At 43.4% G+C, this 18090-nt stretch overlaps 1 protein-coding gene across 1 annotated transcript in view; it reads right to left on the bottom strand.

The window, feature by feature from the left end:
- AGBL4 (AGBL carboxypeptidase 4) overlaps positions 1-18090 on the bottom strand; it is a 1858614-nt gene that overhangs the window by 1710828 nt on the left and 129696 nt on the right. The window lies entirely within an intron of this gene.

The raw sequence follows: 18090 nt of genomic DNA, 5'->3' as shown, positions 1-18090 counted from the left end.
CGTCCTGTACCCCTCTTGGCTCCTGAAGTCATACAAAAGCCTACGGAGGATTTTTTTTTTCTGTTAAATGCCATATCAATCCAACAGAAATATTGTGTCATCTTTCATCATATACCATTGGGTAGCCTGCCCTAGAAGCATCACACAGTTGTAGCAAAGTTTAACTTGACTTTTAAGCCTCAGTCAGAAGAGCGTTTTTTTGCACACAAATAGGCGGGGTAACAGGGCTTTCCCCGAGAGCGTGGGAGGAGGGAGCGGGCTAGAGGGGTGTTGCTAGATCCTTCTAACCCTGTCCTCATTTCCCAGGCTCATAGGGAAGCCCTCAGGGAGAGCCCTGTAACCCTGCCCCCCCCCCTCTCTCCCCGCCATAGTGAAATCTCTTAGGGAGAGAGGTGGAGGAAGTCCCCTACTGCCGCCTGCTGCTGGGGAATTGCCCAGCAGCGGGGCTGGTGGAATTCCCCCGCTGCTTACAGCAGGACATTTAAAATGTGCTGCCCAGAAGCACATTTTAAACGGCCCGTTGTAAATTCCTGAGGATTAAGGGAACCCTCGGCAAGTCCCCTCATCCCTGCGGGGACTAACAGGATTTTACAGCGGAACATCTAAAATGTGCCTCTGGGCAGGACATTTTAAATGTCCTGCTGTAAGCAGTGGGGAATCTTCTTTTCCTGCGCAGAAGTTTTTATAGACTCGTGCTCCCATAAGAGTCAATGAAAACTCCTGCGCAGCTTAGACCAAAGATAGGACAGGTCCTATCTTTGGTGCACAACACGGAGCTACATGTGACCTGCAGCATGTCCTATCTTTGTTTTGTGCGCACCATTCTCTCACATTCTCTCATGTGAGCACTTCTATAGGAACCCATTATTTCTTTTAGAAGCTTTCTTTCTGTGCGCCCATTTGTGCACGAAAAAACCCCTCTAGTGACTGAGGTCTTAGGGCGCCCACCCACTGGCGTTTTTTTTCCCTGCGAAATTCGCAGCATTTTTTTTTCTGCAGGGGTCTATGGGACTTGTAATGTTAAAATCGCGATCGCGCAAAATCGCAATTTACCGCGAAATCGCGATTTTGCGCGATCGCGATTTTAACATTACAAGTCCCATAGACCCCTGCAGAGAAAAAAATGTTGTGAATTTCGCAGGAAAAAAAAACGCCAGTGGGTGGGCGCCCTTAATGCGTAAAGATAACTTTTTGGGCTAAATTTCATGTACCCCTTCAATAGCTTTTCAATGGCTTGAGTTAACATAGCTAGTTACAGAAAGTTATTAGTCAAGTTCAACTTTGCTACATTTGTAGTACAGACATAATGTGCAATCCGTTTGCCTCCTTACAGTCCCATTGTACCCCTCTCTGCTGTACAAAAGAACACATTCCTTAACTATCGTATTTTCCGGCGTATAAGATGACCCCCAACTTTCGTCTTGTACGTCGGGAATACGCTGTAGAAAAAAAAAATCAATACTCAGCTCCCGCGGCGCTGCTGCAGGCTGTCGCTCCCTCCTCCACGCCGACAGAGCATTGTTTTCTGGATGCGGGGCTTGACTGCCCCACCTCCAATAGGCTAATGCTTTGATTGGCTAACTCAGCGCGGGGTCAGCCACTGAAAGCTAGCGCTGCGTTAGCCAATCACAGCCATTCAATTATGCCATTGAATGGCTGTGATTGGTTAACCCAGCGCCGGCTTTCATTGGCTGACACTGAGCTGAGTTAGTCAATAAGAGCATTAGCTTTCTGAAGGCGGGGCATTCAAGCCCCGCATCCAGAAAGCAATGCTCTGTCGGCATGGAGGAGGGAGCGACAGCCTGCAGCAGTGCCGCAGAACGCCGCAGGAGGCGAGTATTGATTTTTTTTCTACAGCTTATTCCCGGCATATAAGACGACCCCTGACTTTGCACAAGATTTTCTGGGTTTAAAAGTCATCTTATACCCTGGAAAATACAGTATATCTGCTTTGGAGAAACTGGAGGACAACCGAGTCTTAGTTCAGTCTTCCGTTAGAAGCCTCCATGAAGGTTTCCGTCACAAATAACAGAAAAATAACAAACAGCACAGAATGCAGAACCATTTTTCCATTAAAATGATGCGCAGCATGACGGACACCAGACAGAACCTATTCTAGTCAATAGATCTCCAGTGGTAGCAATGTTATATTACTGCTCACTTCTCCTTTATAAAAGAAAAACAGTTATTGGCTGGCTTTGTCATGTGGTCCAAAGTGAAGTTCCTGCAGTAAGCGAGGAAGAGGACCTTTTGGGGTCTGAGGCCTGTGAGAGGTGGCAGAGAGAAGTTGTGACATAGCCAGGGGAGGAAACACAGCACAGCTGAACAGATGGATAGACAGAGGTGAACAGTGGCAGCCAATGACTGAGAGTGCTGAGTGATGCTGCCTGTACAACTGTGGTGTCAGGAACCTTTGCTGAGAGAGATAGACCAAAGGAAGCAGTACTACAGACTCACAAGGGCCGTTGCTAACAGGACCACAGCTGAGCATGATAGAGAGAGAGAAACACACACATGTTCCTGCAAGCTCCCCATTAATCATCTCCTAAGGACTTCAAGAGACTTCTCTTCCCCTCTGTGGTACCAAGTATGCCTGTAGAACTGTAAGTAGAGGGCGGCCCTAAGTAAAAACCCACCTGTGTGCACACAACCGGACTTCAGGGACTAGGCATGCCTGCCAGTCACAATATACATGCTTAAGAAAACACAAAAATTACAGATGTGTGACCAGAGATGAGCCAGGAACTTCTAGACTGTTATTGCAGGAATACACATCTACCAGTTATGCACAAGCCATTGTTCAATACTTAAAGGGGTTGTCCCGCGAATGGAAGTTAATCTATGCACTTCTGTATGGCCATATCCATGCGCTTTTTAATATACATTGTGCATGAAATATGTGCCATACAGAAGTTATTTACTTACCTCCACGGGTGCCCCCCCCCCCCTGTGTTGACGACTCCGTTGTCCAGACGCCGACCAACGATCCTCTTCTGGCAGCTTCAACAGTCGCACCTGCGCAGAAGGAGTCTTCTTCCTCGTGGACGAGCCTCTGTAGTGTGCTCCCGCGGTTCAGGTCGTCTGCGTATGCGCAGACGACCTGTTACGTCGCGTGAGCACGCCGAGTGCCCATTCATCTACTGGCCGTGGAGAAGAGAAAGCAGCAGGATCGGGAGCAGGCGTCCGGACGACCAGACCACCAGACCCAGGTGCCTTACCCGGAGCAGTCACCAGGTAAGTGAGAGAGGGGGTAAGTGAGCGCACGTAGCAGAAGAACACTCGCGGCGCACCATGGGAGAAGACCCGCGGTGCACCGTGGGAGAAGACCCGGGGCGCCATCTTTAAAATGAAAATTCTCCAACTGAAGAAAAGCTGCTCTAGGTTAGTGTGCAGCACGTTTGAAAAAGGTTTTAATGTATATTTTATGCCCTTTGCTCGCTAGGGCGACTGGGCAAAAAAAAAAATTTAGCTTTTACCGCGGGACAACCCCTTTAAATGATATTTGGATTGTATGTTGTAAGCTACCATTCTTACTGAAATAAGAAAAAAAATCACGGAAAGCGGCCACATACTTACTTATATACAGATACAAGAGGGCAGGTAAAAACACCACGACCCTCAACATGCAGACAGCCAAACAGCTAAAACATGAGCTCACGTATTTTGACCAAAATATTAACCAATGTCTCGTATTTATCGGTATTTATCAGTAACATGCAATATGGCTTTGAACGCTGGGGAAGCCCAGGGTGCCAGTGCCGGTGTGGTTTACCTATGGGGTGCAGGGCAGTCCACTGGCACTGGCATGGTGCACTACACGTACCATGTAGCCTGACACCCTATATCTGCGTTTTTTTCCCCCAAAATAGTACTAAGCAGCCCCCCCCCCCCCTCAATATAAGGAAGGTGTGTGAGCGGTTGCTTATCATTATACCTGCACCTGTGCGGTGGCTCCTCATATAGCAGTTTGGCTGTCTGCATGTTTGGTATGTGGTGTTTATACCTGCCCTCTGGTATTAGTAGGTATATGGCCGCTTTCTGTGATTTTTTTTTTGTCTGTTTATATTTCCCTTTTCTGTTATTTTAGCCATTTCCTACTAGGTTCATACGTTCAGTGGGAATATCACCTGCCCTATGATTAAAGTGTGTTACGGATTTTTGTGATTGATGAAAGATTATTAGATCATCATCATTTTAGCATTAAAGCTATTCCTACTTTTAGTTAAGGCCAGTTAGGTTGTCTGATGTTTCCGTAGTAACTGCCAAATTGCAAGTGATAAAATCTTTGCTATTTCATCCTCTGGGTTCATGGTTATATTAAAAATACATATTTTAGTAAGATTGGTGACCATGTTGTGCCCTGGTACCGGTGTCGCCTGCCCAACAAAAATAATAATGATAATCTTTATTTGTATAGCGCCAATTTACTCCACAATGCTTTCGAGCCACATGGGGAACACAAACAATACGAAAATTACAGAGATTACGAGAGTTACATGTGGTGTTCAATTATTTGGAAACAAAGATATACAGTTTTAAGACACAAATAGGGTGGGGGTAGTGAGGAGGTATTGGGAAAAAAGTGTATATGATAGGCAAAAGTGGAAAGCTATAGGGAGGGGTAGGGGGCATCTTGTGGAGGTGAGGGAATAGATCAGGAATGATATGGTATGCTTCTATGAAGAAAAAAAAAACTTCAGAGGCGGAAGGACTCAACGTATAATTTTAAACAATTTCACCGAATTGATTCTAAAACTTAAGTTTTAATAATAAAGTGTTGATTAAAACTTATTACTAGGCTTCCACAAGTCGAGAAAACATGTAAACGATTATATGCATTCACATTCACACCACCTGGTGATCAGGACCAATCTATTTTCTAGCGGCGGTTGTCTAGTACATTCAGGAGGATGGAGGAGGGTCTTTGACTATGCAAGGTCCTGATTGGTGCTCCCTGAGGAACCCCTAAGTTGGGTGGTACTAGTGTGTGCTAGAAAAGAGCAGCCAGTTCGTGTGACTGATTACTGATCTCCAGCCTACCATCAAGGCTGGAGACTCTGCTAGGCTCTTTTTTCTTTTTCATGTATTTGTTTTTATTTTGGTCTGTGATCTATGCTGATTAACCTCTGCTCCTAATACTGGTATCATCAGAGTAGCTCTAGATAGTCGCCTCGGGCATTACACCAAGACCATTATAGCGTCTAGATTAGAGATTTTGATCTGATCATAGGGATGCTACTAATATTATAGGCGTTCCTCTTCGTAGTATATATATATGGACCTACTCTAAACTAGTATTCAGATTCAGACAATTAGCAATACTTTATGATTTATCAGGGTATTGCCTTTTTCCCCGTTCGCAACATACCATATGTTCGCCACCTTTTTTCCACCTGGTGCCTGTGTATTGGCTTTTTTGTGTGTATGCAATATACAGCCACATCATTCCATCTGGTGATTGTGTATTGGCATAAATTTGGTTCCTGATGAAGTTGAACAACCAACAGAAACGCGTTGAACCAAAAAGAACCTAATCTATTCAGAATTAACTGATACAACTAAAAAGAACCTGTTCTATTCAGAATTAACTGATATTAAAATACTAGTGGGATTAAAGATTATCTGGGATTTTGACCTGGATGGCCCATAACTTTGGAGATTTCCCTGTGAAACAGGGTTCACCCTTGACATATTTGCAGATCTCTATCAGTCTGATGTCTTTGAAAATTGTCTGAAGTTATGTTCAACACTACACCCGATGCAGATGCTCCTTTTCCAATAGGAACTGTGGGCTACGGGTCAAAGAGAAATTGACATATGAGCTCTAGCTAGATTCCATCTTTATAGCTGTGGCTCGGTGTCTCTCTTTATTGCTCTCATAGGACAAATATCCCGCCCTTTGAGTCCCATGGTGAAGATCCGGGTGTGTATTTATTCCCTACCTGTGTATCTTCATTAAGGGCATTGTACTTCAAGGCCCTAATGATATGAAATATAGGACTACATCTGTATTTAGTTTCCTACTTTCAAGTAAAGACTTACTCTATTTCCCTGCCTAGAAGACATCGGCAAGGGTGGTGTGAATGTGAATGTATAGATCGTTTATATGTTTTCTCGACTTATAGAAGCCCAGCAAAACGTTTTAATCAATACTTTATTATAAAAGTTACGTTTTAAAACCAATTCGGTGAAAGTGCTTTTATGTAGTGGTGCATCTTTAAGGCGCGTCTGAAGTTCCGTGCGTTTTGGGTTGTCCGGATGCCTTGGAGTAGAGCGTTCCAAAGGATCGGTGATGCTCTTGAGAAGTCCTGGAGGTGAGCGTGTGAGGTTCGAATTGGAGGGGTGTTAAGTCTGAATGTGTTAGCAGAGCGGGAAGCGCAGGATGGGTGATATATGGACAGGAGGGAAGCTATGTACAGTGGTGCAAGCAAGACTGAGCAAGTGTGACCATTTTGGAGCAATTACAGAGGTGGACACAGAATATAAACAGCAGGTGGCGCTATTCTAATATTAAACTTGTAAAGTCTGAGGATTCAAACACCAATCTTGTGCTATTTTAGCATTGGTATGCAAATATCTGAGGATATAAACAACAGGTGGCACTATTCAAACATTAGTTGTGGAATATCTGGGGACTAAAACATTTTTTAATATTAAAATGTTTATGATTATGGCCCACATATAAAGGGCTATTCTGGGACTCAGCTAACTTTTTCTATTGATGATTGGTGGGAATCCTCTGCTCGGATCCTCACTATGTCACTATGAATTCGAAGGGAGCTGCACCTGCAATGCTAACTTGGGCTGCTGTCCTATGGTCAATGCTTCCTGCATTCTCTGCTGACTATCGTGACAGTGGCACCAGGAATCAGCTGCCCGGCAGGAATATGAGTGGGGTTCCCCACTGATCATCAATTGATGACCTATCGGTCATCAAAAGAGGGAGTTATCTGAGTCCTGAAATACCTGTTTAACTATAAACAACATTTCTCATGGGACAATCCCTTTAAAGGGGTTTTCCGGGACTAAACTAATGATGACCTATCCTGAGGATGGGTCATCGGTAGTTGATTGGTGGTGGTGTGCCACCTAAGATCTCTGCTGATCACCTGGTGGAAGAGGCTGCAGTGCTCCAGCGAGCCCTGTGACCTCTTTTCAGGTCAGTGACATTAAATCTTCACGTGACCTAAGAGCAGCTTTGTCCCATTCAAATGAATGACTCAGAGCTGCAATACCAAGTACAGCTGCTATACAATGTACAGCACTGTGCCTGGTATGGACTGAAGTGACAGCAACATTCACCTGAACGACCGGCGCGACCTTCACCAATAAACTCTTGAGGACCAATCTTCAGGATGGGTCATCTATAGTTTAGTGCTGGAAACCCCCTTTATCTCTTGGAGAAACTAGATAACAGTTATTAAGAATAATCTCTCTTGCTCTCTCTCTCACATCGTATGCCATTGCGTGCCCATATATCTTGATGTATACCTCTGCCAGAAGGTTCAAACATGAAAGTCTGTAGAGCTGGGGTTCAAATCTCCTTTAAAGAGATGGACAGTCACTTTCAGGTCTGAACATGTAGATGGAGTCCTGACATACTTCTTTCCTATGATTGTGCTTAGATTATTACAGATTATTACAGTGGTCCCTTAAATTACAACGGCCTCAGGATATAATATTTTCAACATGCAATAGTCTTTCCTGGGTCACTGTAACTTGAAGCCAGATTTAACATACAATGTCATAGTCTAGATCTGCAGTATGTTGACTTTGCTGCAATATCCAATCAACTGGGCATTTCACTGGTAAAAACCATGTATTACTGAAGTGCCTGCAGTGATTGGCTATCTTGTAGCACCTCACTACAGTGCGGTGTGGTACTACATATTCTGTACTGCCCTTCACCTGCACCAGGATGGGATACTTCTTTGAACATCAGTTGAGGGCGGCTCTATGATATTTTTCTGGCGCCCTGTGTGTTCTGTACTGGACCCTGAAGACGCTGCTGTCCTCCCCATAGAAAGTGATTTACAACTTTAAACAGTTCTCTCTGACTGATATATGTGAGGACTTGTTTGATGTGTATTAGTTATCTACTGCATTTTCTTTTCATCTTCATTCTGTATTACGTTTGGTTGACATTTTGCGGCTTCGTAAGCAATTATCAGTTTTCCATAGAGTTATGGTTTCAATATACAATGGCCGTCCCAGAAAAAAATAATATTGTATACTGAGGGATCACTACTTCATCACAGTGGCATAATGGGGGAAAGTGGTAGTCTTACACTCGGCTGATGTCTTTAAAGAGGACATGTCAAGTCTTCATGTGAGTAGGGTCGGCTGTACAGGTCTGCAGCTACGGTCCCACTGACTCCAGCAATATCTTTGTTTTGCTTAGACTCACCCTTTTTCTCCAGTATAGGCTCTCCTTAGATTAATCTTCTAGAATTGTAAATGTGTCAAGTGGGTGGTCCCTACTGCTCAATGTCAATCAAGTCTGAAGTACCTCATTGACAGTGAGCGGTGAGGACTGCCCACTTGACACATTCCCATTGGCAAAGTCAGTGGGGCGGCAGGTGCAAACTTATACAGCCCCACCAATTGGAGAACATGACAAGTCCTCTTTAACCCCTTTATGACTAGATGTGTTATGGGCCTTCATGTCCACAGCACACTTTTACCTTTTGGAATGCTGAATTCTAAAGGTTATTTTTTTTTTTTTAATATCTTAGTCTAGCCCAAAATGTTTTGTTCCTTTATTTTAGGAATGCATGGGGCTTCCCTTTTAAAATTGGTAGTGGATATAAATTACATTTTTTCTATATTTTTTCTTTTTGGAAAAATGGTCAGAAAAAGAAAAAAAATAGTTTTCCTCATTTTCCCATGCTATGTTTTAGGGCTTAGTCACACGGGCGTTTATTGCCGCGATTTGCGCATGCGCATGCGTCCGGCGACTTTTTAAAACCATTGCTTTGCAATGGTATCGGACACATGAGCGCTTTTTATGCGCTCGTCCGATAAATTAGAGAACAGAAATCGCAGATCGCACCTATCTGCGATCTGCGATTACTGTTCTCTTCTCTATATGCGCTCAACGGGGCCGGCGGCAGCAGCGCCGACCCCATTGAGAACATATAGAAGACAAATCATTCTTCTCTGCCACAGCTGGAACAGCTGTGGCAGAGAAGAACGATGTTTGCCCATTGAATTCAATGGAGCGGCAATACAGCCGCTCCATTGAAAGCAATGGGCTGCCGGCGTGCGCGGGGTTAATTGTCGGGAAGGGGTTAAATATATAACCCCTTACCTGCAATGCATCCTTAAATGTGAAAAAATAAAAAAAAAGGATGTTCTCACCTGCTCCCGGCAGCTGGAGATCCCGGCGGTCGGCCTGCAGTGGGTGTGAAGGAGGTGTGACTCAGGCTTGCCCCTGATTGGCTCAGCCTGAGCCAATCAGAGGCTGAGCTCAGTCACACCCATTCATGAATTCATGAATGGGTGTGACTGAGACTTGCTTCTGATTGGCTCAGCGCTGAGCCAATCAGGGGCAAGCCTGAGTCACACCTCCTTCACACCCACTGCAGGCCGACCGCCGGGATCTCCAGCTACCGGGAGCAGGTGAGAACATCCTTTTTTTTTATTTTTTCACATTTAAGGATGCATTGCAGGTAAGGGGTTATATATTTAACCCCTTCCCGACAATTAACCCCGCGCACGCCCGCAGCGCTTGCATTCAATGGAGCCGCTGTATTGCCGGCTCCATTGAATGCAATGCGCTGGACAGCTCCGGCCCGTTTCTAATGAAACGCGGCTAGGAGCAGATTTTCGGGCGATTTTTGGGCCGATTTTTCGGCGCCGGTCACGCGATTTGCGCATGCGCATCCGTCATGCGATGCGCAAATCGCGTGAAAAAACGCCCGTGTGACTAAGGCCTTAAAGTAATTAGTTTTTTTTTTAAACCAAAAAATTAATCCTGTAGACCACCCTTATATTACAACATCACATACATTGTATAATGTATGATGTCATAATAGTGAAAAGAACCCTCTATTCTAGCTTTATCCACAACCTTTGTATATGGATGACAATCATCCATGTACAGAATGATTTTTAGCACTTGAGATTGGAGACTTGCACACTTTTTTAGGGGGAGGGCGGCTTTTTATTTATTTTTTCCCATTATTTTTATTTGCTTATTTACATTATCTAAATCACTTTTTGCACACATTTTACCTTTTTTCTCTATTCTATGGAGGCACAGGTTAGCAGGGAGCACATTATCTATGTGTTCCCTGTTGTAACAGTGATCTAATGGTATGGTAAGTGATCTGCAGTCACAGACATGCAGAGAGGATGCAAATCACACCCTCTCTGCATGCCTGCAAGCCCCGATATACAGAGGGAATCTCTGTAATGTCAATACTGACACCATATAGATTCCACAGCAATCACCCAAATGGGGAAGCAGAGCTTCTACATTCGTGTCTCAAATTAGACTTATCCCATGCTGCAGGAAACCTCGTGATCGTCAGGTCCCTGCAGCACAGGAGCGATCAGCCGTCACAGTAAGTAATGTTACTAACTGTGAAGCTAATCACTACGATGCTGCCGAGACCTGCTGATTGGGGAGTCCCTACAGCTCAGGGTGGGTTAAATTAAGAGCTTTTCATCAAAGTGCTGTTTTCTGGACCTGAAACAATCAGGTCCTCTTGTCAGTACCCAGATCAGAGGCTGTTCGTTACAGCCATAGCTGAAATGTATTTGAACCTGGAAGACATCTATGGCTGAGAAAAGAAACCGTAAATATACGGCAGCTCAGTAAACTGGTGAGGTGGTTGGGAAGAGCTTAATAGATATATCAGAGCAGTGTATGTAATTAGAATAGGAGGGCACAGCTAGTGATATCACTTACCGGCACTTGCCCACTTATGTAATTTGGATCCAGGGGAACTCAGGAGACCTGGGAGAATGGAGTAGGTGTAATATTTAGGGTGCCTTCACACTTGTGATCGTTTCTTTAACACAAATGTCAATAGGACTTTCTAATGTTGGAAACGCATCGCAGAAAAATCGCAAGTTTGTGGCAAGTGTGAAGGCACCCAACAGAGTTTATTGTACCTCCGGAGAGCCCGTAGTGACTGGGGAGTCACTTTAATAAACCAAAATGTGTTTTGGGTTGGAATTAAACTTGTTTCAGACATGGGTACAAATATATCCCTGTCTTTCACAACTCGGCAAGTCAGTCATTTCAATAAATGATGGCACAAGATAACAATTTTGGTTTGCATATATTACTCTTAGGTCTCCGATATTCGGATACAAATGTTAAAAGCATGTAGTGAATGTGAAGAGGGGACGCTCTTCAAAAATTAAATAGTAATACTCAAGGATTTTTAATAGAATACTCCAGCAGAATATGTCAGTTTACATGACAAGCTGTCACTTATAAGTATTCGTATTATTAAGGTGCCAAATACATTCCCATTTTATATTCATCTTTTAGTCACATAAATACTGAAGTTTTGACATGCTTAAATCAAAACTTCAAGCAATGTAGAATTAAATTATATTAATATTCCTTGTAAATCTGTGTTTACTCTCCATTTCCTGCCAATATGTTTACAATATTGCTTCGTCAGTCGTGCTGCTCGCTCTGATTTTTACAGTAATTGTAGTCTAGGAAGGATTCATTATTGGAATTAATACCACTGAGGATGAAGTTTATGAGCCAACGGAGAGTAAGCAGGCAGAGTATAATATTTCAGAGAAAATAATATAGTACAGTAACCGACCCACGGGAAACGACAAAAAAAAAAAGAAAACAGCAGCACAAACAAGTGTGTTCGGAGCTGGGATGTACCGTAAGGAAAAGTCCTTCTTAAAGGGGTTGTCCAGTTGTAGACTACTGATGGCTTATCCTTGGGATAAGCTGCCAATAGTAGATTTGCAGGGGGCTGTCGCCAGGGATCCCCCTCAGATTAGTTGTCCTCTATGCTGTGCGCTCATGCATCAAGCTGATTTCTGTAGGCAGCTACCTTCACACTGCAGTGACCTAGTTAGGTATTAATAGGAGATGAGAAAACTTCTGAAAAGTTCAGTTTAGAATATTTTGGTTTGGTCCGAATTAGTTTGAATTGAACTTCTACCAATAATAATTATTCTGACCAAATGGTGTTCTCCTGTGGCTCAGCAGTTGTCGTTGCTACCTTGCTGGGGGGTCCTAGGTTCAAATCCAACAACATCTGCATGGGGTAAATATGTTCTCCCTGTGTTTTACAATCATCACTTTATTTATACAGCAGTTTACATCACTTGAGGCTAAACAATCTATATTCACCTATTAGTATGTTTTTGGAGTGTGGGAGGGAACTCACACAAATTCCATGGAGATGTTGTTCCTGCAGATTTGAACCTAAGACCCCAGTGCTGCAAGGCAACAATGCTAACCACTGAGCCACCAAACTGCTGCTTCTTCCTTCTCCTCAATAAATACATGCACGATATTAATCATAGAATCGTAGACTGGTAGAGTTGGAAGGGACCTTCAGGGCCATCGGGTCCAACCCCCCGCTCAGTGCAGGATTCACTAAATCATCCCAGACAGATGTCTGTCCAGCCTTTTTTTGAACACTTCCATTAAAGGAGAACTCACCACTTCCCGTGGCAACCTGTTTCACTCCTTGATCACCCTCACTGTCAGAAAGTTTTTTTCTAATATCTAATCTGTGTCTCCTCCCTTTCAGTTGCATCCCATTGCTTTTAGTCTTTCCTTGTGCAGATAAGAATAGGGCTGATCCCTCTGCACTGTGACAGCCCTTCAGATATTTGTAGGCAGCTATTAAGTCTCCTCTCAGCATTCCTTTTTGCAAGCTAAACATTCCCAGATCCTTTAAATGTTCCTCATAGGACATGATTTGCAGACCGCTCACAATCTTGGTAACTCTTCTCTGAACTTGCTCCAGTTTGTTAATGTTTTTTTTTTTTTTTTTTTAAGTGGGGTGCCCAAAACTGGACACAGTATTCCAGATGAGGTCTGACTAAGGAAGAGTAGAGGGGATAATGACCTCACGTGATCTAGACTCTATGCTTCTCTTTATACATCCCAGAATTGTGTTTGCCTTTATGGCTGCTGCATCACATTGTTGACTCATGTTCAGTCTATGGTCTATTAGTATACCCAAGTCTTTTTCACATGTGCTGCAGCTTAGCCCAATTCCTCCCATTCTGTATGTGTTTTTTTAATTTTTCTTGCCCAGATGTAGGACTTAGCATTTCTCCTTGTTAAATACCATTCTGTTAGTCGCCACCAATTGTTCAAGCTTTTCAGATCTTTTTGAATACTCTCTTTTCGCTAGTATTAGCTATCCCTCTTAGCTTTGTGTCATCAGCAAATTTGATCAGTTTCCCATCAATTTCCTTATCCAGATCATTTATAAAATGTTGAACAACACTGGGCCTAGGACAGAGCCTTGTGGTACCCCACTTGATACATTCTTCCACTTGGATGTGCAGCCATTTACGACCACTCTTTGAGTAAGATCACTCAGCCAGTTGTGAATCCACCTAACATTTGCCTTGTCAATCCCATACTTGGTCATTTTTTCAATAAGTATGGTATGAGATACTTTGTCAAATGCTTTACTAAAGTCAAGATATACTATATCCACCGCATTTCCCTGATCAACCCAGTCAGTGATTCTGTCATAGAAGGAAATTAGATTCGTCTGGCATGATTTTTTTGTTACAAACCCATGCTGGCTCTGGTTAATTACTCCATTTTCATCAAAGTACTTGCATACATGCTGTTTAAATAAGCTCTTTCCCGGTATAGATGTCAGGCTCACAAGCCTGTAGTTTTGTAGATTCACCTTCTTCCCTTTCTTGAAGATAGGGACAACATCTTCCCTTTTCCAATCTTCTGGGACTTCTCCTATTTTCCAGGAATTTTCAAAGAATATGGCAAGTGGTTCAGCAATTACCTCCGCTGCTTCCTTTAGTATCCTAGGATGTAATTCATCTGGACCTTGAGACTTGAATTCATTTAAGTTAGCTAAGTGTTCCCTCACCATCTCTCTGCTTACAGATAGCCTACGTTTGTTTTATTCCCCCAATAGCACAGGGAAGATCAGTTGATGTTCCATCTACTTTTTGAGAGAAAACAGATACAAGATAGGAATTTAAAAGTTCGGCCTTCTCAACATCATTCTTAACCAATTCACCATTTTCATCTTGTAAGCATCCAATAGCATCTTTGACTTTTCTTTTGCTTTCGGCATACCCCCCAAATCCTTTTTTATTGCTTTTGGCCTCTGTTGCAACCCTCAATTCATTATTAGCTTCAGCTTTTCTGACACTTGCCCTACAGTTTCTACAGACTGCATTATATTCTTCTTTAATATTTCTCCCTCTTTCCGCCTTCTTAGCTATACAAATAAAGCACAACATGCTATAAAAGAAAACATGATTTATTAGACCAGCCCACCTTCTCCCATTCTCCATGGTCTAGTTCTGATGCTCATGTGCCCATTGTAAGTACCGTATATACCGGCGTATAAGACGACTTTTGAACCCCGAAAAATCTGCTCTGCAGTCGGGGGTCGTCTTATGCGCCGGTAATACAAAAAAAAAAAAAGTGTAAAAAAAAAAAATTTTATTACTCACCTCCCACGGCGTCCTGTCGCGCTCCGGCAGGATGTCGCTCGCTCCGGCAGGCTGTCGCTCGCTCCTCGTCCCCGGCGCAGCATAGCTTTCTGAATGCGGGGCTTGAAATCCCCGCTTCCAGAAAGCTAATACACACGCCGGCAGCCATGACAGCATTGAATGGCTGTGATTGGCTAAAGCACACGTGGCTTCAGCCAATCACACTATTCAATGACATCATTGAATGGCTGTGATTGGCTGAAGGCGCACGTGTTAGCAATCACACCCATTCAATGATGTCATTGAATAGTGTGATTGGCTGAAGCCACGTGTGCTTTAGCCAATCACAGCCATTCAATGATGTCATGGCTGCCGGCGTGTGTATTAGCTTTCTGGAAGCGGGGATTTCAAGCCCCACATTCAGAAAGCTATGCTGCGCCGGGGACGAGGAGCGAGCGACAGCCTGCCGGAGCGAGCGACATCCTGCCGGAGCGCGACAGAACGCCGTGGGAGGTGAGTAATAAAATTTTTTTTTTTTTCTCCACTGAATACCGGCGTATAAGGTGACAGTTGGGGGGTCGTCTTATACGCCCCGTCGCCTTATACGCCGGTATATACGGTACTTTTGGTGGTGGATATGGGTCAGAATGGGCGCTCTGATTAGTCTGAGACTATGAAACACACTGTGAACATATACTTTATCAGCAATTTGTGTTACAGTAGCTCTTTTGTATGGTTGGACTAGACATGTTAACCTTCGCTCCCGTACACATCAATGAACCTTAGAAGCCCATGAAATTGTCATTGGATCACTGGTTGTCTTTCCTCTGGCCACTTTTGTTGGGTACTAACCACAGTATGCAAAGAACAGAAGACCTTCTGTTTTATAAATGCTCTGACCCAGCCATCTCGCCATTACAATTTGTCCCTAGTCAGATTCACTCAGATCTTTACACATCAACTTTCAGAACTGATTGTTCCTTAGGAGGTAGAGGAAGCATGGTGGCTCAGTGGTTAGGACCCCGGTGTATGGCTGTAATTTGGATCTGTGCATTAGATGTTACATAAGTAAATGTAAATCAGGAAGGGTATAGTTGTTTTTTCTTAGGGAGAACACCGAGTAGATGTGAGGAGACTTATAAGGACATGAATGCTTATCTGAGAAATATGCAAATGGGAAGATGGAACAATGCATCTACAGCTCCACCTATTGGAAGGCAGAATTCCTGCAAGTCAATGTCAGACCTTCTAACAAGCCTTGTAACATGACTGAGAATATAAGCTAAAGCGAGAGTCTTCTCCAGAAGGTAAAGATAAACCGTATACAGACAGACTGCTTCGGGGTTTTTGCCCCTCATCAGCGTGCAGCAGGTTTTCGGCTTGGCTGATTGAGAGGCCTCAATGTGGGTCAGGAAGAGTATTGTTTCTCCTTAGGGAGAGCAACTTGTAAATGTGGCCATGTATGCTCTTCTGGGAAATATACTGCAAATGCAAAGAGGTAAATGTAGATACCCATTTATATATATATATATATTTTTTTTTTTTTGCTTCCGTCCCATCTCAATACAGGAAGTGTATTTTTGCTGTCTTTAGTGTCACTTTATGTTCTCTGTGCAGGTTGGACCCTCACTTCATATCTATTGGGGCCACTAGTGGACATGGTCTTGTTGAGGCAGGTGATGAGAATAGTGTACGAGTTGACCGAAGATAAATCTACCATAATATCTTGACTCAATCAGTTGTGATGCACAAAAGAAAGAGTGAAATGACAAACCGATTTCTGCTACATCTGTAACACAAAGGACATCCAGATGCCATCAATATTGCAATCAGTATGCAAATAATGAGCACTATTTAGAGCTGCACGCTGACCAGCAGCAATAAGCTGAAGCCTCATGTTGTTAAGTAGGCCTAAAAATTGTTCGGTGGTAAAAGTTCAGCTTTTATTCACATAGGGGGACTATTCATTCAGTAGCGGCGTTATGAATGTAAAATCCCCTGAAATGGATGGCAATTTTGAAGCGATTTTCCTACATGCATTTAATCATTTGCACTGGTTTAAAAACAAACCTCAAATCTCCTTCTACATGGTTTCCCACCTGGCCATTTACACCAGGATCTCAGGATGGAGATTTTCCAAAATGAATGCATAAAAAGGAAAAATAAAACAAACAGTAAATAAAATCAACCACTGAATAAAACCAACAGACTGACAGCTCCTGTCCCTGTTTATGTATAGGGAGAGCTGACAGTGCGTGATGTAGGCGGGGAGAGGCCGGCACGGTCATGGTGATGTCACCACGTCAGATTTGGATCACATGATGTGTTTGCAGCCGTATTCATGTTTTTTGGACGTTGAGGGTTAACTCTTTCTGTTGCTTCTGTTTAGCTGATGGGTTGCTTGGGATGATTGACAGTGCAGTCAGCTACTTTCTAATGATATATAAATCAGCTCCTCCTTGTTAAGGGTACTGGTTATACTTCTAGTATTCTGGCCCTGTCCCGACTCTCAACATACCTGTCTGTAGTCAGTTTGCTAGTGTCCAGCACTCTGTATTCTAGCCTTTTGAAGCCCCGGGTCCAGTTATTTGGCTCAGTCCTCTGGTTCCTCTTGCCATCGCTCTAGTCTTCTATTTACTTTAGTGGGTTGTTGACCCATGTGACCACTGCAGCCAATGGAATGTCCAGCAGGGACGTCATCAGTGACGTCTTGTAAACCTGCCAGAGGCTTCTATATGAGACAGGCTTACGGAATGTCACCGGGTCTTGTGGCCCAATGACGTCACCTGTCAAATTCCATGGTAAGTATATTGATTTTGTATAGTTCTGGGAATACGGGGCCCAAAACTATATTTAAAAAATTAACTCAGATAACCCCTTTCAGTGAATAGAGTTGTGCAGTAATACAGTCTGCTGACAGGTGTTTTTGGAAAAAGTTGCCATGTTTTTCTAATCCTTGATTACCCCTTTAGCTCATTGGTGTCCAGCCATATGTGTTTTTATAGTGCTCACAAAATTGCCTTAAGCTAATATACAGTTTAAAGCCAACTGGGAAGTCTTTTGAAGAAAAGAGCAGGGGCTACGGTGTCTACTGATAGCCGGGTTCCTGCTCCAATGTGGCCAGGACCTGAGGAACCTCTGGTCCTGAACATTTAACCCTTTACATGCCACGATCAATAGTGATTGTAGCATGTAAGCAGCTGGCAGGGGGTGTGGGTTCCCCTTGTCATCCACCAGCACCCCACAATGCAATCACAGGGTGTCGATGGGTCTCCATGTCAGCCGGAGGCCTGATCAAAAAACACAATAAAAAGCAATCAAACACACTCAGGTACCCCAAAATAGTACAAATGGAAACTACAGCTCATTTCACAATAAACAAAGCCTCCCACAACAAATTTGGAGAAAAATGGGTCATGAAAAGCAGTGATGCAAATACAATTATTA

Source organism: Eleutherodactylus coqui, chromosome 3, assembly GCF_035609145.1.
Source record: "Eleutherodactylus coqui strain aEleCoq1 chromosome 3, aEleCoq1.hap1, whole genome shotgun sequence".
Taxonomy (NCBI): Eukaryota; Metazoa; Chordata; class Amphibia; order Anura; family Eleutherodactylidae; genus Eleutherodactylus; species Eleutherodactylus coqui.
Note: the sequence above shows the minus strand (reverse complement) of the source record. Positions and strands in the feature narration are given on the sequence as shown.